Source organism: Stegodyphus dumicola, chromosome X1 (assembly GCF_044657685.1).
Source record: "Stegodyphus dumicola isolate Sdum_Otavi_A_Nest chromosome X1, ASM4465768v1".
Taxonomy (NCBI): Eukaryota; Metazoa; Arthropoda; class Arachnida; order Araneae; family Eresidae; genus Stegodyphus; species Stegodyphus dumicola.
In genome coordinates this window covers 110,503,379-110,526,748 of record NC_140780.1, presented here as the reverse complement: position 1 = coordinate 110,526,748, position 23,370 = coordinate 110,503,379, and the positions used below count along the sequence as shown (strand labels likewise).

Genomic DNA, 23,370 nt, shown 5'->3' with positions numbered 1-23,370 from the left:
ACTTGTATTTCTTGTTTGGTGCGGTATTGTACAGACATATTTTGAAGGGGTAAATGTGGAAGATGTCGAGGAAATAATTCAAGAAGCAGCGGCTAGTCTTTCTAATGATGAGCTCAAGGAATTAACTGAACAAGAAAAAAACAAAAATGTTGACAGCAGTGATTCAGAAGAAGAGCAAAAAGAACTTTCGATGGCGTTTGTAAAAAGGAGTTTGTCTACCATAACTGAAATAATGGATCAATTCATTGAAAATGATCCGAATTTTGACAGGAGCTCAAAAGTAAGGCGTGGTGTTAGAGATGCTCTATCCGCTTATGAAGAACTTTTAAGAAAACAACGCAAAAGAAAAAGGCAAACAACATTAGATGCTTTTGTCACAAAAAGGCAGAACACTGAAAACGCGGAAGGCTAACTAAATATGACTGACTTAGAATTTTATTTGTTTTTTTTAAGAATATTCGTTTTGTTATTTATATTTTGTTTTTATTTTTTCAAGAAATAATAATGTGGTATTAATTTGGGATTTAAGAAATAAATGTTTGGTTTTATTTTTATTAAAAAAAACATACTTTTTAAATTTAATACCTAACCAATTTCCTAGCCATCTTCCCCTAACCCCAATATTTACATGTAAAGATAGCCTCGTTTAGCGCTGTTTCGCATTACGCTCTACTTTGATGGAACGTATCCCCCGCGTTAAGCGGGGTCTTACTGTATAAATTTGAAAATGCAATCTGCTGAGCAGTCAGGGTTGCTAATAGGACACGTTTCCATCCTGTGGCATCTGGCAGATACGTTTAACTCAAATGTTACTAGAAAAAGAAAAAGAAAGGCGTTATCATTGAAAGAGAAAACATAAATTTTATTTTAAAAACAATCGAGAAGAAACAGGATTGGCAAAACAAAATTATTATTAAAAAAAAAAAAAAAAAAACTGGATATGCCTGTTTATCTTCTTTTTCAAAAAACAGTTGTTTCTGACAAAAGCATGAGCAGCAGCTTGCTGAAAATCCTCTCCAAAAAGTTACATTTTCGAGGAGGAAAATTCTTGGCAGTAACGACATTTTATTGACGGCATTCACTCAGTGCCGTACACTAACATTCGAGAGAATGGGCCTATGCGGAGAGAAAGCAGAAGAAATACCACTGCATCCGAATCCGAACGAGGTTTGTTTCTCAACTGGATTTTATGTGATACCATGAATAACTAGAGCCTTTAAGACAGGGGAGGCTCAGGTTTTTTTGTCACCGGGGGCAATTTTTGCGGCTACTAAATTTTGCTGACTTATACCTCTGTGATTCTAAAAATTTCGTTGCCCCTAACTCTGCTTCCTAGTGCGGCTTCGATTCCTGCGGTAGACTTGCTTAAAGGAGGTCAGTATGAAGTAAGTTTAAGAAAAGTACAAAAATCACCTCACAATTTTACTTTGTGCAAACGCCGAGGAAATGAATGTGAAATGAAATGAATGAATGTGAAATGGATATGAAATTAAATGAAAGAATGAATATGAAATTAAATGAAAGAATGAATATGAAATTAAATGAAAGAATGAATATGAAATTAAATGAAAGAATGAATATGAAATTAAATGAAAGAATGAATATGAAATTAAATGAAAGAATGAATATGAAATTAAATGAAAGAATGAATATGAAATTAAATGAAAGAATGAATATGAAATTAAATGAAAGAATGAATATGAAATTAAATGAAAGAATGAATATGAAATTAAATGAAAGAATGAATATGAAATTAAATGAAAGAATGAATAGGAAATGGATATAAAGTGAACTGAATATGATACATCGAGGTATCGGAAAATTGCAGAAACCAAACGTAATAAATATTGATACTAGTTTTTTATCACTCCTGTAACAGTGATTAAAATTTTGCCTTCATAGTATGAAGCAAATAATGGAGGAAATGGGCAAAGCAATTAAAGATACAATAATAAACTTCTGCTTTTCATCAAAAGATATGCTGTCCGTTCGTATCTGATTGAATTGTCTGACAGTTTAGAAAAGTTATCTTTTATACCACCAAATTGCAGAAAGGTACTGTAAACTTTAGACGGGGCATAATCAATAATTTTTAAATCGCCTTTAAGAATATTGCTTCAAGAAATACATAACGAAATATAAACGTCCATGAGACTATGAATAGGATCTGTTTGACTTGGATCCAAGTAAAATCAGAAAATAAAATGTCATTTCATCAAAGGTAGGTTTTTAAATCAGGAGAAACTGCCGAGAATCGACGAAAGTGGTGATGAAATCATGATTATAGAAGAAGAAGACTGGAATCCTATAGCAACTGATAGTACTTTTGAGGAATATATAAATTACAATGAATTTTAATGAGGCCAAAAAATGCATAATTAAAAATTGATTTGAGAACAGGTTTTCGGAAGAACATTTAAACAACGAAATTAAAGGAGAAAGTAAATAACTAATCCGATTTCCTTTTTAGGGTGGAATGCTTTGCATTGGTAAGCTTAGAAATATAGGTACACATAAGAAAATAGCTCAAAATCTAATGACATGCCAAACATTTTAAAATTTTTGTCTTAAAAAATATAAATGAGAATATATACAGATATTCACTATTAATAATTTTCTGGGGAAAATATTTATTCAAGATGTGTAAAGGAAAATAACTTAGGGTCATTTTCATTTTTATTTTAATATTATACAGTAGCTATATATCTTTGAAATCTTAAGATTTATTTTAACTTTTTAAGTAATAGCTAACATTTTAGAGAAAATAAATGTAGGATAATAAAAATGGAATTGTAAAGCAAAATAGTGTATTAGTTACATTAAAGTTCTCCAATTTATATATCTATATTCATATCTTAAACTGAGCTTTCAGCTGTACATCTTTCTCATTTTCACGTCTTTTGGAAGGGTGCTTTGAAGCACATATAACCAGTGCTGTACAGTTAAAAAAACTTAGCAGTTTTTTCTCAGAGTGTTAATTCTAAACTTTCCGTTCCCCAACCACCTCTTTAATTTGCAATAACTTCCGTTCTGATTCGCCTTACGCTTTTCTTTTTCTTTAAGAAATGGCGTAGGTTACTTATTTTTCTTTTACTAGACGCCAGTTTGGTTAGAAGATTCATGAATATTAACTTTCGGCTGACACTGTCTCGGTATCAATTTTGTTCTTTATCATTTAACAGCTGCCGAGTGCGGTTTAATTCGTCAAATCAATCCACACCGCATTTCATACTAGTAGATTATAACATAAAGTGGCGGTTGCTAATTTAATTACTTTCGTTTACTTTGTCTACTTGTGCTTAATATTTTTTTCCAAAGTACTGTCGAAAATTGAAAATAAAGAACTATTTTAAACAAATGCGTGGAGATCGAGACCAGCAGCATAAGTTAAAACCTGAAGCTGATATACAAATGTCAAACCGTGGTCTCGTATCCAGCAGTCGTTCAATTAAATTGAAGGAAGTGGAAGCAAATTATGTTCTTAAATTTGCAGATAGTCGACAAAAATATATCATATTTTGGAATACTTTTATTTTTATTAATGTTATCTACGACTCATTAGAAGACACAAGCTTTGTGTACGTATCAAACCAATGGCACTTTTCAGTTCGTTATATATTAAATTTGCAGAAATGACTAAAAATGGAACTCATACTAGAAGTCTAACTAAACATCTAATATTCGAATAAAATATGCAAATGTAGCATATTAGAGGTGGGGTGTTGAGGAGAACTTTCCTCAATCTACTGATGGGTGGAGAGGTAGTGTTTGAGAAATCACGAATGGTTTCATGACCCATGTGCATTAGGTCTCATCATCGGCACAAAATCTTAAATATTGAATAAGCGGGACAACCCCTTTCTCTGTACCATTCGAAGACATCGATACCCGGCCTCAGATTTGTCACTTGGGATGATTCGCACGATATTTGGGCATTAGGAAACTATGACGTCACACACGAAAGCTACGAAAAGTGCGAAGCTATAAAATATTCATGATCATGTAGATGAAGCAAATGATTGACCACCTGAGACGAGGCTCTTCCTCAGGATAACGACATTCTTCCAATTCCGTAGCGGAAAGTATTCTTGGATGGTAACAAACACCGGTAAAACAGACCAAGGTTAGGCTGATATGTGACAGAATATTTAAAATCCCTCTGTGGAAGATATCCATTTCGTTTTTAAATCTTTCTTTAGACATTTTGTTTTGAAAATTTTTCCCTCACATCTATATGAAGAACGTCTACGAAAGCTCATTACGCAGAAAAATGTTCACTATCATACATAATAATTAATTTATCAATGTATTTATCGCAACGTCCATTTATTTGATAAACACCTCTTCAAGAAATTAGGATAATTTTATATTGTACAGTGTCTTTTATGTTTCATAATATAATAAGCAGATTGTTGTTCAATGTGTGATAAAACCTAAGAGCTAATATTATCAGTGAAAAAATCATTTCTCATTAATTGCATATTATTTTAGGAAAGCTAACCTGATATGAGAAAATGAATTTTTGTTTCAGGCTTAAAATTATCTCCATTACATTTTCTTCTATTTTGAATAAATGAAATAACTAGCTGCTGCCTAAATAGTTGTCGTTCAAAATTTTGTAAATTAAAATTTTAATTAAAATTATATATGAGAAAAAATATCCTATGAGAACAAATATAATAGAATTAACAAGTAGGTAGTTAATTAATCTATAATTTAGTGAAATAATGGCATCACTTAAGAAAACAACTTCTTCCAGGAAAAATTTGTTGTGACCAACTAATACAAGTAAAAAATGTTCACTTTATTTAAAAATACCGCAGCTTTTAGTAATCTTAAATGTAATGTTTTAGTTACTTTAAAAGTTTGAGACAAAAGTAGGTGTTCTCTTGGCAGGTGTTGATTTAAACTGATCTCAAAATACTGGAGCTACTTTTTAGTAAAGTTCGGCAGACCTTGAAATAAAAATGAAATAGACAAAAAAGAGTTCAATGCGTGCAAAAGCTAGATATTTTCTTTGCAATGACATTTGCCCAAACAGTTCTTTCTTTCATGCATCCCTTCATGCACTGTATTCGTGTAGTAAAGAAATCGGATTCATGCTCTTGCCAAGTGAGAGAATCACTTATTTTTAGATTTCTTCAAATTGAAAGCCAAATGCAATTGAAATTAATCTCGTATTCTGCATTGTATAGGAAGAGCGTTATGAATGGTAAGGTTATGAGGTAATGGTATTAGAAGCTTCTGAGAAGACGAATAAATGCTTGCGATGACGAGTCGGAAAGAAAGTCTAATGTTTCCTTAAATTATGGCACGGATTCGCTGTCCGACTCGGCGACAAGCTTTTGTGGCAAAAATGTGCAACAGTTGTTGGCTCGTGAAAATATCTTTTAATGGTAAATGCGTGGAGAAATAATATAAGTAGGTATTTAATTTTTAGTACATTAAAACCTTTTCCTTCCCTCCAATTTTCATTTTCAAGCTCTCTGGAATTTAATTAAGGGGTAGCTTTGTGTAGTATAATTTGTCCAGATTTTCAGCTATTTTAGCTACTACCTTTTAGATACTAAATCTTGCTTAACTGTCTATAATTTATTTCTAAAGGTGGAAGTTGAAAATTTTCTTTTCTCTTTCCTTTTTTCTCACTTTGTTTCGTTTTTTTTTTTTTTTTTTTTTTTTTTTTTTTTCCCCTTTCTTTCTTTTTACTTCCTTGTACAAAGTAAATGAAATATTTATTGTACTCATATTTCATTGAAAATATATCCCTTTTGACCGCTCCTGAATCCATTTTGACTATTACTTTGCGAAACGTCAGTACACTCGGACAGAATAAAGGACTTTTTTTTTTCCAAATGGATTGTAAAATGGATTCAAATGGGATTTTTTAATAACATTTCGTTAAAAATGGTTAATGTATAATAGGGAATTGTTTTTGTTGTAATTTATTTCACTTATCTGACAATAACATGAGAACAAGCCCACGAAATACATCATGGCAAGAAGCGCAAGATTGCACCTGTCGTTGGCAAAAGCCTTGAGCACCATACAGGTGACAGTATGTCTTTGCTCAGTTCCGCCCCCTAGTTTTGATAGAGAGCTTCCCCTCGGTCCTAGGTTCTCCCACCCCTCTTGCCCTACTACCAACCTCTGGAGAGGACTTTCGGCTCTCCGCATATTAAGAGGATCCCCATGCCGCACAGACACTATACATTTACATGCATCAGTGCCTTCTCCGGGATTAGAAACCCAGTCTTTTGTTACGGCAGCCAGAGTCGCTAACCACTAATCCCGGTTGGACGGTATAATGGGGAATTAATTCTGTTTTGAACCAAATATATATGGTAGGGCATGTGGGGTTGATAGTCGTCTTCCGCTCTCTAATGTGCCATTGAACCCTCGAAAAATTTCTGTTCCTGCTGAACTTAATGTAGTAAATACTGAAACTGTAGGATTAGACTAATCGAGTTTCAAACTGGAAGTCGAATCCAGATATGAGGGGGGGGGGACTGGATATAATTTAAATATTCAGGCGAAAAATTGTAAAGAAAACCTATCTAGACTTATTCGAAATGAAACAAAGATAAAATTAAAACAAATAAGGAGAACGTATTGTAAAATAAATAAATAAAAATTATTGTTTCATTTTAATTATTCGGGAATTTTGTCAAGGTTTCACTTCAGTAGTTCTATTCAGGTAATTCTGCAAATGTATTTTTTTCAGTTTTTACCTCCAAATGTAAGCTGACAGACTATCAAACACTTTCCTCGAAAATTCAGAAGATAAAAATCTTCATTTCATTTTCTCAGGATTCAATCAAGCTTCCACTTACTGTTTCAACCGAAATTTTACGGAACCACACTGCTGCGAAAATTCAGCTAAATAACATACTAGACAGAAATTAGCAAGTTTTTCAAAGATGTTTAGTGAAATAGTGGGATCACGGAAGGGTGTAAAACAAGTCCATTTTTCAGTTTGTAGTTAGGATAGCAATCTATCAAAATCTTTTCTCCAAAATTTATTAGCTCACCAGTTGCCGAGCGGTAAAGTCGGTGAACAATGGTAGCACGACCCTGGTTTGTACCCCAACGAATGGGCTGGCCGCATGGACGCTTTTATGGTTTTCGTCAAGTATAACGTGGATACGAGCCATTTTTCTTATAATGTTCTCCACTGTGACATTTCTTCCCTTAGGCAGATAACCCTTGAGTGCTTTGCCTTAACCAAATGTACCAAAAGGAAAATTATTATTTTTAAATTCCAGTTATTCACGGCTCTTAAATTCCAATCGCAGCAATGAAGGTATGGTTGTAGAGTCATTAGTATTTTTTGAAGCAGGAGATGTGAAAAATTAGCAATGCCCTTCCCTACACTCGAACCTGGACCTCTCGAATACGTGCCGAGCGTGCTACCGTTACGCCGCGAAGGCATGCTGGAAGGAGGGAGAAAATATCATATATGGTAAATAAGTTATTGATTAGGATAAAAACACAGGAACGTTATTTGCACTGCAAGAAAAGTGTTTGCCTTTTCAAAAAGTATAAATCAAACTGATCTGCATTTAAAGCTATTTCACTTAAAAATTCTTGTTTAATCCAGGAAATGAAAGCTACAGGCTGTTTGTCGATAAAATAATATATATATTTGATTTTATATTAAATTTATGATTTTGAAATTTATCAAAATACCTGTTTCTACAACTCGGGCTTGCCATATTTTTTCTGAATTTTTTGTTTTCTGGTACAAGTAACCATTTTTTTAAAAAACTCTGCATAGCAGGTAGCTAAAGTTGTGTATCGAGTCATTTAATTCTTCATTTTATATTTTGGAAATATTTTAGTCTCTTGTTTGCATACGAAAAAAATTCAAATCTGTTACAGACCACCAGCGGCTTAGCGGCAAAGTCGCTGAACACTGGTAGCTCGGTCCGAAGTTCGAATCCCGCGAACGTGTTGGCTGCATGGACGATTCCGTGGTTTTCCTCGTATATAACGTGTATAATGAGTCAATTTTCTCTTAGAAAGTTCTCCACGAAGGCATCCCTCTCCTTAGGCAGATAGCCCTCGAGTGGTTTGCCATAATCAAATACACTACCAAATCTATTACGTTACTGAAAAAGCCCTGTAATTTAAAAAATAATTCTTTAGTGCATTAAATAGAATTTTAGAAGGATTTTTAATCGAATGCAAATAAACCATTGTGCTTGTTTCTTGGTTATAGTTAAAATTAGTGATATTACGAAGCATAGTATGTTATAAAACCAGCAGTTAGTATTTTTGTAATAACTGCATGTAAAACTGAAAGCATGCAGAAACAGATCAACTAGTTTAAATTAACATTACGTTTAGAATTTGGTATTTAATTAAAAAATATTAACTTTTATCTTACTTTCTTTTAGAATTAAAAAAAAAAAAAAAAAAATCTTTTTTCTTGCAAGCAGATAACAGATATGTAATTACATCATCTAATTTATTTTATGAAAGGGATAATTAGAGAGACGTCTACGCATGCAGATTTTATCTCTCATATCGGATTTGAATCTTTTAAAGTCTTGAAGAATAGTAAGAAGCAGAAACTTGTACATGTTTTATGCTACTTTTTTATTTCTCTCGAATTAAAAAATATGGAAAATTTTTATCTCAAATGATGTTTGAATACTAAATCTTACAACTGTTGAGCATGCATAGAATAACAATTAACTAGCAAGCTGCTCAAGATATAGAAAAAGTCTTCAACATATTATTGAAAGCGTGAATTTTGATTCAATCAATATTTAGTCTCTTTCTCATGAAAATTTGCAGACTCAGTGAAAAAGTGAACTTCAAATGCTATAAAGTGCAACACAAAACTTCGGATTCTTTTACTATTTGCGAAATGCTTGTTTAAAATATAGCATTAAGTACAGCATAAGAAGAGTGAAAAAAATTAGTGAGTATGAAACTTTAATATGACTTTAAAAATTGCATTAAGCATTCTAAATACATTTTACTTACAAGTTTACAAGTTTAAAAACATTATAAAAATATTCCTCGCCCCCTGTTGGCTCCATTTCTGATTTAAAAAAAAAAAAAAAAAAAAAAAAAATTCGCGGAACATTTGGGGAAAGTCAATAATTTCATTTTTAACTTCGCATTTGAAAGAAGGTGTAACTGACTTTCACATAAATTCTAGTTTACAATTCAGCATTTTCCACGATCAGTAAGTATTTTAAAATTAATGTTTAATCTGCATGAATTTAAGATTAATTTGTTTAATTACTTATTAAGAAGTAAGAAGAAAAATGTTTTAAGAAATTCCTAGCTTGCTCATTTTAAAGAAACTTACCTAAAAGCACTTATTTACATACACATTGATATAATTTGTAATAAATATGATCAATAATTGAAAATTTGACTAAAATTCCTTTCTAAATACATAGTGGTCTGTAAATACGTTTTGTTTACTAGATAACATTTCAATATCATTTCCGAGATTCTGTCAAAACGGGAAGATGGTCTTAATGTAAGTCATATACATTATCAATTACAAGAATACTTTATATTGCAGAGTATGATGTTGTTTATTCTTTTTTGTTTCTATTAGATATGCTTAAGATCATCTTCTTTTAGTACTGCGCTTACTATTGAAATGAATAAAGAAAACTAACTTTATATTTATAAATAATATTACCAGTTTAAAATATTTAATAAATTTACAACTCGTTTTTTTGAGCTAAAACCGAATTAATTACTGTATCAGATACACATGTAGATTTTAAATTTCTTTTACACGTTATTTATTCAAATCAGTTTTAGAATTTGGCATTATTTCTTTGAGACGTCGTATCACAGCTGAATTTTAAACATCTAGAGAATGTTTCTAATGGAGATATCTTCAATATGTGGTTAATATATCATTTTTCAGGCAGTCATTGTACTTCATACACTATATCGTTACTTTAAAATAAGCCAAAATAACTGCTACTTTAATTAATTAATGTTGATTAATAAATTTAACTAAATTAGACCGATATTTAAAACTTAAATGTAGTTTTTTCGTAACTGTATCATTGGATTTAATTAATTACACAGAAATTCTTGGTACATTCGCGTTTTAACTATTTTTATATACAAAAACTTACGAGGCCTCGGAAATCATGAGGATTATTTCAAGCATCCGCTTATTTAATCCGTTTATTTCAAACATCTCAGTAGCTTTAAAATGTTTATGCAACTGCGATATAATATCAACGCAATAGTCTGGTATACTGTACGAATGGTTAAAAATAAGTATGAAATAAATAGCTTCATCAGAACAAAAGTAAGCACGGAGCGTATGTAACTTATAATACCAGAAGTAAGAAATATAAAATGGATCGTATTTCCATTTTATCACCAGATTAAAAAAAATTAAGGATAGCAACAGCTGTATGGAGGCTGATAATCTTATGTCATTGTCAAGAAAATTTAAAAGCATTGCCATCGGTTTCATTATGATTCTTAGGGCGGCTAGATAGGCCCACCAGCGGCCGAGCGGTAATGTCCCTGCACACTGGTAGTTCGGTCCGAGGTTCGAATCCAGCGAACGGGCTAGCTGCATGAGAGTTTTCGAGGTTTTCCCCATGTGTAATGTGTTAATATGACCCAGTCTCCCTTAGGAAGTCTCCTCCACGAAGGCCTCCATCCGTTCCGTGTAGTGCCTTAGAGCCGAACACATAAATAATATTAACAATAATAGTGCGGTTTAGATGGATAAAGATAGCCTTCAAATGCGTATGTGTTTAATCAGTATCGCTTTCTCTTCAGAAAAGCCTGAAATTTCGAAGAAATACGCATATTGCTATGACGGACAAATATAATGCAAATTCTTATTTAAAAATTGATTTTTCTTTTAGTAAAATAATTTTATTACATAGATTATCTTTTCAGTCTTGGTTATTAAGAATCCACAATCAGTTCGAATCTCAATGTGACATTCTAACTTCCTCTCCCTTCGTCTCTTTTTTTAGAACAGTTTTCAAATACTTGCCATATATGTATTCTTATTTCGCAGTTTTCTATGCAAAAATGGTTTCTTGAGCTTCGCAATACTTTTAATTGTTTGAAATAGACATTTTAAAACCATCTGCGACCTAAGTGAAAAATATCGTACGAGGATTATCTGCAAATTTTAATGCTGCAGAAAGTGATCAATAACTTATTTAACTGAGAAATTTTTGCTTGAATAATATTTTCTTGATATTTTTTAAAGTTTTTACTTTTTAATAAAATGAATTTTACGTGTTATTCTATTAATTAACTATTTCAGTATCACGCAAAAATAGAAGCGAAAATATCTTAGAATGGTTTGTTTTCTTTCATTTTTTATTTATTTGCATTTAAATAATTCCTGTTTTCAGACAATGAAATTATTTCCCTCCCTTCTCACTGCTTTCCATGCTGAATGTTCATTCCAGTTTCATCAAAGGTATATTTCGCTCTCAGCATACAACGGAAGCAAAATTGATCATGGAGTGCATTTCATTATTTTTCAAACTGGAAGGGAAACATGCCGAAGGGAAATTTGAAATTAGACAGAAAAGCAGCCTTAGTTTAACGTAGATTTGGGGGGGGGGGGACTCTATTGATTCCTGTGGTCTTCAGGTGCAAAGGTTTTTGCTCCTGATCTATGTCCGATCGTCCTCGAATTCGACCACCCTCGTTTTATTTTCAAAAATTTCTTCATTCTAAGATTGTCTTTTTTGCCCTAATTTTAAACCAGTAATCTTTGTTTGAAATTAAATTAATTTCACTTTTCTACCTTCCCCATTTCCCATGCATATTCCATCAAACAATCATTTGCTCATTTACTTTCTCATTTGTTATTAACTCATTTCTTTTTGAAAAATTTCAAGCTTAAAATATCACTTTTAATAGAAATCTTCGCTGTCCCCCTTTTTTCCCATTTGGAGATATTAACAAATAAATGACTTACCTGATATGTATATTTTAATTTTAAGTAAAAACAGTTTGCACATAGTTCTTATTAAGATGTCAATAAATCAGTAAAGGCACTACAAAGTAAAGGAAGATGGAGTTATTTAAAATATTTACGGAAACAAATTGCCCGTTCTCATCATCTTGCCATTATCTAAACTTACAAATGATATGCAAACACACACACTTATATATATCTTAAGTTAAAATTATTTTCTCCAATTTAATTGAAATCTTATTGACTTAAATTTATATCATTTTTAAGTCATTTCTCCAATTTATTAAAATTTATGCATGTATATATAAGACTTTGAAAAAGAAATTGAAAATTAAAAAGCAAGTAATTATCGCTATTGATCGGAAATTAATTGACTTTTCAAGGGGAACAAACCAATTCCCTTTCACTGAACAATAATTAATAAATGCGAAGGTGTTTCGTCTTTTACTCAAGTAAGAATGATCATGCCAAACTGGCAAATTAAGCCAGGCCAAAACTGTAGTTTCGTGATGTGATGGGATTTAAAACCAAAGTAGAGTACCAAAGAACTCATTCTGAATGAAGCATTTTAGCTAATACAAGATTTTTTAGAAATTTTGAGTGAAAAGCCAATTTATGTAATAAAATTTACAAAATACTTGAGTAAATGTCCTCCGACACCTTCGCTGTTAATTCAAGACTATGTTTATGTTTATATTACAAGATATGTATTAACATGCATAAAAGCGAAGGTGTCGGGGGACATTTACTCTATTTTGTAAATTTACTACATAAATTGGCTTTTCCCTCAAAATTTCTAAAAAATCTTGTATTAGCGAAAATGCTTCGTTCATAATGAGTTCTTTGGTACTCTACTTTGGTTTTAAATCCCATCACATCACGGAACTACAATTTTGGCCTGACTTAATTTGCCAGTTTGGCATCATCATTCTTACTTGAGTAAAAGACGAAACACCTTCGCATTTATTAATTATTGTTCATTGAACGGGAGTTGGTTTGTTCCCGTTGAAAAGTCAATGAATTTGCGATCAATAGCGATAATTGCTTGTTTTTTAATTTTTAATTTCTTTTTCAAAGTTTGAAATTTTTTTATTCATGATTTAAATTCAAGGTTCCCTTAAAACGTTTTTTCATGATTTACATTCAAGTTACTTTAAAACACAATTTTCGGAATTAAACTTTCTACATATAGGTTCACTCTTTTTTGATACATTCTACTAAATTTATATTAGGAAATAATATAATCAATATTTCTTTAGTAAATAAATTATTATTATCTTACTTTGCAGCTATTGCGAAGTATTAGAAAAACTTATTTTCGAACTCAGTGAATTTTGGATCATTCAATATATATAATCATACAACATTATATATATATATATATATATATATATATATATATATATATTGACATTTAATTCTACAAAAGAAACTAACAGTTACGGTCACTTCACATACAATAAAACTGAGAATCCAATTCGCATCTGTTCATGTTGTTAACCTGTATCACAATTTTATCGAATTAACTGTTCCTTAAACAAACTTCATTAAAATTAGTGGAAGTCTTTACACGTTGTTCTAATATGATATCGAAGAAATAAAGAATAGATACAATCGATACACCAAATTAAAATTGTTTTTGCATACAAAAACCAAGAAGGATTTAAAAAAAAAAAAAGAAAAGAAAAGAAAACGCTCATGAAGTAGAAAGCTGAGTGCCATCCATTACGACAAGTGAATCGGAAGAAAAGTATCACAATCCGAACAAATGAGCGGTAATCATTTGCTCCAGCGGTCGAGATAAACCGCTTGCCTAGCCTATTATTGGAGCTTTCGCAGCTTTTACATTTACCGGGTAGTTCCGTGTGTGGTGGCGGCACTGCAGCTATCTTAGGCCCGAACGTTTTGCATTAGCTCGCGCCTTGCGATGCGGGAGCTCCGGACAGCACTCCGTCCAATCAATCTTTCTCGAAAGGAGCACCGGTCTGATCCTTTGGATCCAGAGTTCTTTATTCGCACTGAAGATCATCAAGCGAGATGTGCATCTTCGATCATAAACACTGCTGCATTTCGGTAGCCCCATTCATATACAGTTTAAAACGAAACAATTTTATTTACTATTTTTAGGTAAATTTAATAGTATTATTATAACATAAGTGTGGTTTAAAGTATGCTTTGTGGTTGTTACTTTTCTTGACAAAATTTTGAATGTTTGTACGAAATAGCCACATTGTTGTGGTATGCAATGCATAAACTAGAATTCTAATATGTCTAGTAAAAATGCAATGCTAGGCATATCTGGAAACTCTGACTACTCTTTATACGTTCATGAAATATATGACTTCGTCAATTAATGATTTAAAGTGACTTTTTAATAATATTTAGCACTTTTGTTATTCGAATGAGTAATTACGAGATCAGATTTGTTAGCTTCTTGCAGAACAAGTGAAAGAAAGCTTTCAAAATCCTTTACATTTTCATCGAAACAAGTTAGTCTGCTTTAAATAGATAATCAGCTATGTAGACATACATGCAGTTGCGGTTACGAAATTTAATTTATTATGTTTAGTAAAGATAGTCAAAACAAAGAATAATCTTCGGTTTCTTGTTAGGAATTAAGTTATTATCACTTGTGATTTATTTCTCAGTATAAAAAAAAATCATATTCATACCTTGCTGCAGACATTTTCCATGTTAATATGTGCCTAGACAGCGCAGCGCTTTCCATTTCTTTGGATGAGTTTGCTGAAACTAATTAGCAAAGGAATTATTCTACACTTATTAGATTAGCGTAGTTTAATTTTTAAAAATATTATTGCTCTACATATACGTGCTTAATATCAACTTGCTATTAAAACTCAAACAGTTGCTGCACAAGTAATTGTTGGTTTTACTTAAACAAATAATTTTATTTAGGTTCACACCCTATATGGAAAATTATGTTAAAGGAAACTTTAAACCGACTTCATGAAAACTGCGAGCTTTACTTATTAAAAGAGTACTTTATTTAAATGCTTAATATTTCTGCTTCTAAATAAGACTAGAAAAATAAATAAATAAACGGTAAGTCTTAATGAGATATTACTGTTTGGAATCGTTAAGGTACACGAAACATTATGTTTGAAAATAATTCTTCGGCTACACATTATTTTTGAAATACACATTGAATTGAATAAGCAGCAGTTCACGAATTTTAAGTAAATACTGACATATTTATCAAAAAAGCATACAATATGCGGTATTAACACCTTTATCAAAAGTCTAGCTGGATGTAATAAAATTTAGTTAAGCCAAATCTCATTCAGTGAACTACCACGGAAGAAGATTTGACTGCTTCAGACACAAATAATACAATCTTAAGTACTGCTAAATATGTAAACAAAGTAACAGTATCCTTCAATGTAATTCTTAATGTCACCTGCCCACAAATAAATAAGCATGCAAAACGTTCTGTTATGAATAGGAATTTACCATAGAGATGAGGAGTTAAATAATAAGCTGAATTAAAGTAAAAAAGTAATAAGTTAAACTCACAGTTGTTTGAATACCTGAGCTTTTGAAACAGACTCACAGTTACTTTATCAAACAATTCAATGGATAATGTGTAAAAACTCTGGAAATTTTGTAATTAACATACTCTGGCTCTCGTAATACTCGCGTACTATATAATGACATCAACTATTAACATCCTACTTCGGTAGTTTGCCGTTTGCAGCATTAAAAATGATAATATTTAAATTCCAGAGATAATTCTCAAATTATTACGTTTTTACCCCCCTTTTTTGTGTATCAATAGATGTCAATACAATTTTTTCTAGATCGGAGTTTAGATATTACTGTAATCTCTTTTCTATACTTGTAAACAAATCTTCTGCGACGTAAATGATTAGTGCATGAAATTTATACTTTAATTTCCACATGTATTAGATGCTATGGAGGTCGACTATTACAGAATATACAAAGGATTATAACATATGAACATCGCAATCCGCAAAAGTTCGCTTTTTGGGTTTCACAACATAATTCTAAAATACGTTAAGTACTAAAAATTTCTCTTACTGTGATTTTGCTAAGTTTCGAAACTGATCTTCCCAAACCGCATTAAATTAACTTAAATTTGAAAAGGACAAAATATAAAAACCTATCAAATAATTTTGGACAAATTTTTTTCCCGTACACCGTCTGTTAATTCTGCTTTCTCCCTCGTTACGAATATAAACGAGCACAATAGACAAACTTACAAAATATTTTACCATTTGGTAGAGTCCAGTACAGGCATAATCCTTCTGAGGACAAGTGCTTTCACCATCCATCCTCTTCGGAGGTTCGTGGACGATTAGATGGTGGAAAATCATCATCCGAAGAACCACTTTCCGACATAATTGAAAATCACAGTGCTCAACTCTTCCCTTGTCCCCGAACGAACAACGTAATGAGGACTCGGACGCAACACCAGCTATATCATCGTTTAAAGGAAAAGGGCCTTTAGTCTCAGATTATGGTTATCAGGACTTTTCGCTAAGAGCATATATTCCGCGTGAAAGCTAGCTTTTCTTTTTCCACTCTTAGCTTCTTTCTTCTATCCTTAACCTCTATACTGCGAGTCCGAAACGTGAATGAAAGAGGTGGGGTGGGGGAGTAATAATTGTTATTATTAGAGATCGCTCTCCTCGGGCTCGGAACGTGATCTCTGTTAATTCGAGTGCCAATCTTGAAGTTACATGACACAGAGCGCACTCGACCAATTAAGTAGTCATGAGGACACCCATTTCTTCCGGGGGAGAACGGGCAGAGCAGCAGAAGAAAGCCAGGTATGAGAAGAAACCACCAATTCGTGATTGTCTGCGTCAACAACCGTTTCACCCCCAACATTCATAGTTTACCTAACGCACTGGTTACGAAAAATAATGATGGCTGTCTCGTAGTAGTTACTTTTATTTAACGCTGTAATAGTCTGTGTCGTTATGTTTTATGTTTCTTCACCTAATAATAAAGCTAATATGTTGCCATTGCTGTTGCATCCCATTTAAGAGTTGGTGAAGTACATGAAAGCCAGATTCATGTACTTGAATAGTGATTTCTAACTCAGCAATTAATTCAGATCATTTGAATTTACTTTTATAGCTGTTTAAAACAAAGATGACTTAGTTTAGGTTTGCTATGCAGTTGCATTTAGTTGTATAAAAATTAAAGGCGTTTCTCTATTGTAACCTTGTGATATAAAGGTCAACATATCAAGCTGATAATATGAATACCTGGATTCGATTCCCTGAGGGGAGGAGGTGATCTTTTTCAATACACCCTGCCTCCAAACTATTTTAATAGAAGTCTTTATGCCTGTACAAGACGAGCTTAAAGAGTGAATGAACGATTATTCTTCACTAAGTTGCATTGTTTGACTGGGAATCGCTTTGCTCCTCGGTCGTGTTTCAGGTATGAGTATGTGCATGAAGATGGGACTAGGGTGGAGAAATAAAAGAAATTAAAATACTTCTAAGTTCATTTGAGGGGGGGTAATGCTCAGTTCATCATTCCGGAAAGCTGAACATCCGGATCCACTTCACTTGCTGCTTACTTTTAAAGTGAGTATGCGACTAAGGTAGCTATTATTCTTTCCAGTCGATCAAATTAAAAACTGTTAATAAAATTTAAAAATCTAGTTTTCTATTTAAATATGTTAATTATTTTTAATCTATGTCTATATTTACAAAGGAAACATAATATTTAAAATTCTTATTAAAGGAGAAAAAAACCCTCTTGATAGAAACTGACGTACAACAATTAATTTATTATTTACTTCTAGAGCTCTGCAAACTAGAATTGATTCCGCACAGTATTACTTTTGAGTTATCAAAGAATAACAAAGCATTTATCAACATACTCTTTTGTCACGCTCATAAGAATACAATCTTAAACTAGAAATGCAGAATTACTTCTGCTGTCAAAAGAAAGTGGACAGTTTGAGAAAGCTGATAAAAAACATTCCATAAATTTCTAAATAAACCGCTAAAGATTCGTTTCAAATCATCTTCTGTTTTTAAAAGAGAAGAAATTTCACTAATTAGTAAATAGACTCAACAAGCCCAATTTAAGAAGTTTCTTAAACCATTAAAAGGCAACCTCTAGGACTCAATACAGGTTTCGACTTTCACGACGCTTGACGAATGCCAAGCCGGTTAATGTTTTTCACGCTTTGATGCGAAATTTAATTTCGGTAAACCCATTCACTCACGCAATTGTCTATTCATCTCCGGGTAATAAAAATACGAAGTATGAACGGAATTTCGAGCGAAGACATGTATTACAGACGGCTTTATTCCGCGTCTTAGTCTAGCAATATCAAATCGATTCTCAGAGTTCTCGGCAACGAACTCATTAGCACCTCACGAATTAATACACCCAAGGGAGCTCGTTACTTTAACAAAACGAGCCCATTCTTTAGTCAGACCGAGTGAAAGAAGTTTTGAAAAATAATAATAGTAAAAAAATGAACTCAAACAAGAGCAAGGTAGAATTCTTATTTTTTTGCTCGGTGCCCGGAGCGCCTCCTCCCCCGGAGTATCGCTTGCATCACCCGGATCGGCGAGCGGATAGCCGGATAGTCTGGAGGGGAATCATCCTTCGACTGCGAAGAAGACTCCGCTCATCTAATGATGGGTTTCTACGTCTTAATGACAGTGATTTGCTTTTTGCTCAGCGCAAATTCGTGACTTTCTCTCTCTGTTCCTCCGGATCTGCTTGCAAGTGCAAAGCTGACCTTTCTACTCTTCGCTCCATCTGCTGCCTCTATCCTAACACCGCTTTTTGAATCCACATCATTTTTCCCCCCCTCTCTCGAATGTTTTCGCTTTTTTTAGTTCTCTGCATTTTTTTACTCGTTCTCCCGCTTTCATGCACGCTGTAAGCTTATACCCTCCCCTGCATTTCTAACTTTATTTGTGTTTTTTTGTTTTCTCCCGAAGCATTTTTGGGCCAAGAGGGAACGCTCACAAAGAAATTTTAATTCACCTGTATATAGAGCAAGTGGACAGGACCTCTACGGTTAGTTGCTAGTATCAACTATTACGAAATGGCGACAGATATACTTTCTGCTTACCGACAATGAGGGGAAGAGCCTCTCAAAGTCTGAAGGAAGGAAGACGTATTATTTGCTTATGGTCGGAACGCTGTTTCAAACTGACATTTAGATATTAACTAAAATTGTCATGATTGATAGTCTAAAACGCTCTAATGATTAGTTACATTTATTTTCCGAGAAACACTTACTGATCGGAAGGTTTCGAAGATCTTTCTCACCAAACTGCTAAATTTTACATTACTATTTTAATATATTCTATTTCCATAACATTTGTTAGTTTCTGGTCTGTGAAAAATAAACTTTATGGAAAAGGACAATAAATAAATTTGTAACAAGATCTAAAATTCCAGTTATTCTAAAAGAGAAATCAGTATCCGAATTTCAATTGCGGATGTATTAGAAATGAAAAAATATATGTATGGTTTGTTATTATTAAAGAAAGAGAGATACCTGAAGGAAACCCCATTGATAAATCACAATTCAACAGTTTAAATAATAATGAAAAATTCATGTATTATGTGGCAGCTAATTAAAAACGTAAGTTCACTCTTTCGCTCAACTTTCAGATATCTTTAAAGGTAAAGCTTGCATAAAGACATAGTTTAATGTTAAACAATACTGACTCTTTGGAAGAAGTGGAAAACAACTTTTGCTAATAATACAAAATAAAGAACGAAGTTTATAACAACTGCAGCGTTGATCTGACATTTCATGATTCGTGAAATTTGATGTCCGGCCTTTTTTTTTTCTTTTTGTCTCACTCAGAAATTTATTAAAACAGCATGTAAGTCAAGAATCGGAACTAGAATTGGAGTAGTTTGGAATGAGGAGTTTTATCTGTTAAGATTTAAGTCTATTAATTAGTTTTTGCAAGGGATGTATATATTTGACTTGCAAAAGAAGTTTATACGTATTTATTTCTCTGTGATGTAATAAGCATCCATAATAAAATTGGCTATGCTAATGTTTTTCATAAACAAATGTTTCATTATCTTTCTCAAGGTTTGAATAAATAGTTTAATGTTGCACCTTCGTTCAAGCAACCTGTTAAAGAAATATGAGAACATTACCGAGAAGCAAGGACCTTTTTCTTAATTGTAACAAAATTAAATTATAAAAGATTGTTGATTTGAAAAAGAATGGTCACTTGAAGTGACTGAAAGCTTAGAATTAAATTACTTGCAAATGGATAACTTTCCGTTGATTGAAAGGAAGTTTCATCATGTGAAACGCTTTTCTCCATAAATGCATTTTTCAACAAATGCAATTAGATGACGTAAAAAGCCTTTCGATGAAGCATTTAAAAAATCGTAAAAGCTTGCATTATTCTCGAAAGATACGTTAAAATTATCTTTCAAAAGATTCGCTATTACATTTTTGCAAATTTCATTAAAAATTATCTTTTGATTTTGAAATATCTAAGAGAGGCTTAATTTCTACAGTGCCCATTGCTTTAGCACAGATGTAGTAAACTTAACCTTCCCCGCCAGATTCTTTTATCATTATTAAGGTGGTACTGTAAGCTTTTACAAAGAGAACTGTTAAACGCTAGTTTTTTCTTGTTAAATGCGTGAAATGCAAGCTGTCTTAATAATCCTCTACCTACGTTCAGTTCATGATTGCGTTTTTTTTTTTTTTTTTCCTTCCCGTTGTGTGGCAAGAGAACTCGTATGTCCTGAAAAGAGCAACGCGAAGAAGGGGGATTTGGTGTCAACTTTAGGACTTCTGTAATATGCCCCCTGAATGAGAGCGCGTGTCAATTAGCGTTTTAATATTCCCACAACCGAGGTTACCCGAGAAGGTTCAGGGAAGTAGCGGATTACTCACGGGGATTTGTATAGGGGAAAAACCTGCCAGACGCCAAGAATGACAGATATCCCTTCTGAAAAAAAATACTCATAAAAAATGGGGAGGGGGGACCGAGATCCATATCAGACCAGCATTTGCCTGCGATTAAAAATGAATGGATTGAAACTGTACACAGTACAGATTAATCTCTACTCGGAAGTGACCTTCACACGAGTCCATTTCTCGACAGGTGTACCACTTTTACAAATCTCAAAATATCCTTCTCTCTTGATGATGAATTCGCCAAAAATCTAAAGGCAAACCATAAAGAAAAAAAAGTATTTAATTACATGTCATAAAATACATCCTCATTTTTATTGCTCGATTTAATCTCAAAATAACTAATGGCTAATCTTAAGTACTTGCAACGGGAAGCTCCGGGGCCACAACTTCGGAAACACAACTTAATTTTAGGAATTTGCGATAAAAGTATTTAATGAAGACCTTCATTTTCAGAAAGATTTTAATACATTCACAACCAACGTTTGTCAGCTGACTTTCTGTTCTCATCGGATTATTTGAAATTAACAGTTTTACGTAATTATGTTGCAATACTGAACAGCATAAAAGCATAGGTCGTGCATTTGTATGATTGTCGCTCAAAAAATGACCATTTCAAAGAGGAGAAGAGTGATATTTGTTTACGGCATGCTGATTTTCGGTGATATATAATTCAGAGCTAGGTAGCTCCATTTACGTACTGGTGACTGCTATGTCAGAGAGTGAATTGAAAACAGAAAGAAATCAAGAGCAGAGGGAATTAGATGTTGAATAAAATGAATGAAAATGCTTCCTGGATGAGAATAAGAAAATATTAAGGATAAAAAGTCAGTACAAATTTTCAGGGATGAAGTGCTGACGTCTCAGATTTAATGAAAGGAATGTATAAAATTCTTTTTAGACATAAAAACAACGTAAAAGGAAGAAGAAGAATATTGATGAAAATAAGTATAATTGGGTTGTATTACTTCATTTCGATAAGGTATGCTAGGGCTATCTACCTAAGGGAAGGAATGCCTCCTTGGTGGACATTTAACTTAGGCATGGGCAAAACCACGAAAACGTTCATGTAGCCAGCTCATTTTTTTCGGCATTCGAGCCTGAAAGAAAGAAATCATAATTAAAGAAATGGACAAAGCAAGGAGTTTCTGATATAACATATGAATATAAAAATAAAACCACAACTCCGCAGACTATCGAGATACGAAAAAGAAATGCAAATATATTCCAGAAAATTTTCATTTAGAAAGCTGCAGAATATTAATGAACACTGTATTGAAAATAATACGAGTGAGTAAACCAATTACATGGAAATACACTGGGTCCATTTTTATTCTTTTCATTTGTCTAAACGGATTCTGTATTACTCATGAAAAGGTTGAATATGTCGTATGGATCGAAGAGGTGTTAATTTAGAAAGAATTTTGATGAAAAGTCATCGTTAATATACAGGGTTATCATAAATGAATCATTCGTTTTGAAAAGGCTATATTTTAAAAAGTAATTTACGTACACACATGAAAGATATATGAAAAGAGCCACAAACTCACTAAGTTTATACATCCTCTACAAATATTCAGTATGTGCCTTTTTGGTGACACGACACACGTGTAGATGACAATCGAGCTCATTCAATACATTTTATATCATTGCTGTCCAGATGTTCGTCCTGTCAATTGACCAAATGTTCAGAATACCACAAAATTCTGTGTGGAAGTTTTTGTGTCAACGATGGCATTTCAAACCGTAACATGTGTAGCTCCTGCAACAATTAAAGCCGAAGGATTACGCCCGTCGACTAGATTTTTGTGTCAACATTGGAGGACGAAGATTTCGCCACCAAGATGATATTCAGTGACGAAGCAACGTTCCACTTGTCCGGGAAACTTGGTGAAATAGTGGGGAAAAAATCGGTGTGTTTGTGTTTCTTTCCATATATTTTTCATGTGTATCCGTTATACTTTTGAAAATATAGCCTTTTAAAAATGAATGAATCATTTATGCTAACCCTGCATATCTTGGGCAAAAACACCAAAAACTTCTTGAATGCTTTTAGACAAAGAATTTAAATTTGAATGGATTTAAACAATTTTAAGATATTCTACATATTTTACAGCCCTTTTTAACTATTTGATATGATTAGCATCTGTGATTTAATTCAAAGGATTTGCTGAAAGTTTGTAAGTGGAATTTTCGCGATACATGAATAAATTGAAAAATGTTAATGCCGTGTATAGAAAATAGTCATTAAATAGACAACAAAATTAGACTGCTAAATAAAATCCATGAATTACATGCTACAATGGCACAGGCTGTTTTATTTTGAAACCGGATGCTTCCTAACATCCATCTAATTACTTCCCAGACTTGCATTGGGAAAAGATTTGAAATTTCAAATAACACGAAAAACTTAAGCGAATATAAATGTATCTTAACTGCCATATATATTTGCATGCACAGATATCAATTAAGAGTTTTTATCTTTATTAGCCAT

At 32.7% G+C, this 23,370-nt stretch overlaps 1 long non-coding RNA gene across 11 annotated transcripts in view; it reads right to left on the bottom strand.

Annotated features, from left to right (window-relative positions):
• LOC118197635 (uncharacterized) overlaps positions 1-23,370 on the bottom strand; it is a 108,169-nt gene that overhangs the window by 40,579 nt on the left and 44,220 nt on the right. For 2 of the 11 annotated variants that reach the window (XR_015038358.1, XR_015038364.1), the window contains exon 1: positions 16,204-16,652. The exons of 1 other annotated variant lie outside the window; for it this stretch is intronic. This is a non-coding gene — a long non-coding RNA (uncharacterized LOC118197635). Of the gene's footprint in view, positions 1-14,622; positions 14,702-16,191; positions 16,653-23,370 lie in introns of those variants that run through there. 8 more of the 11 variants (XR_015038360.1, XR_015038361.1, XR_015038365.1 and 5 more) reach the window with 8 other exon arrangements.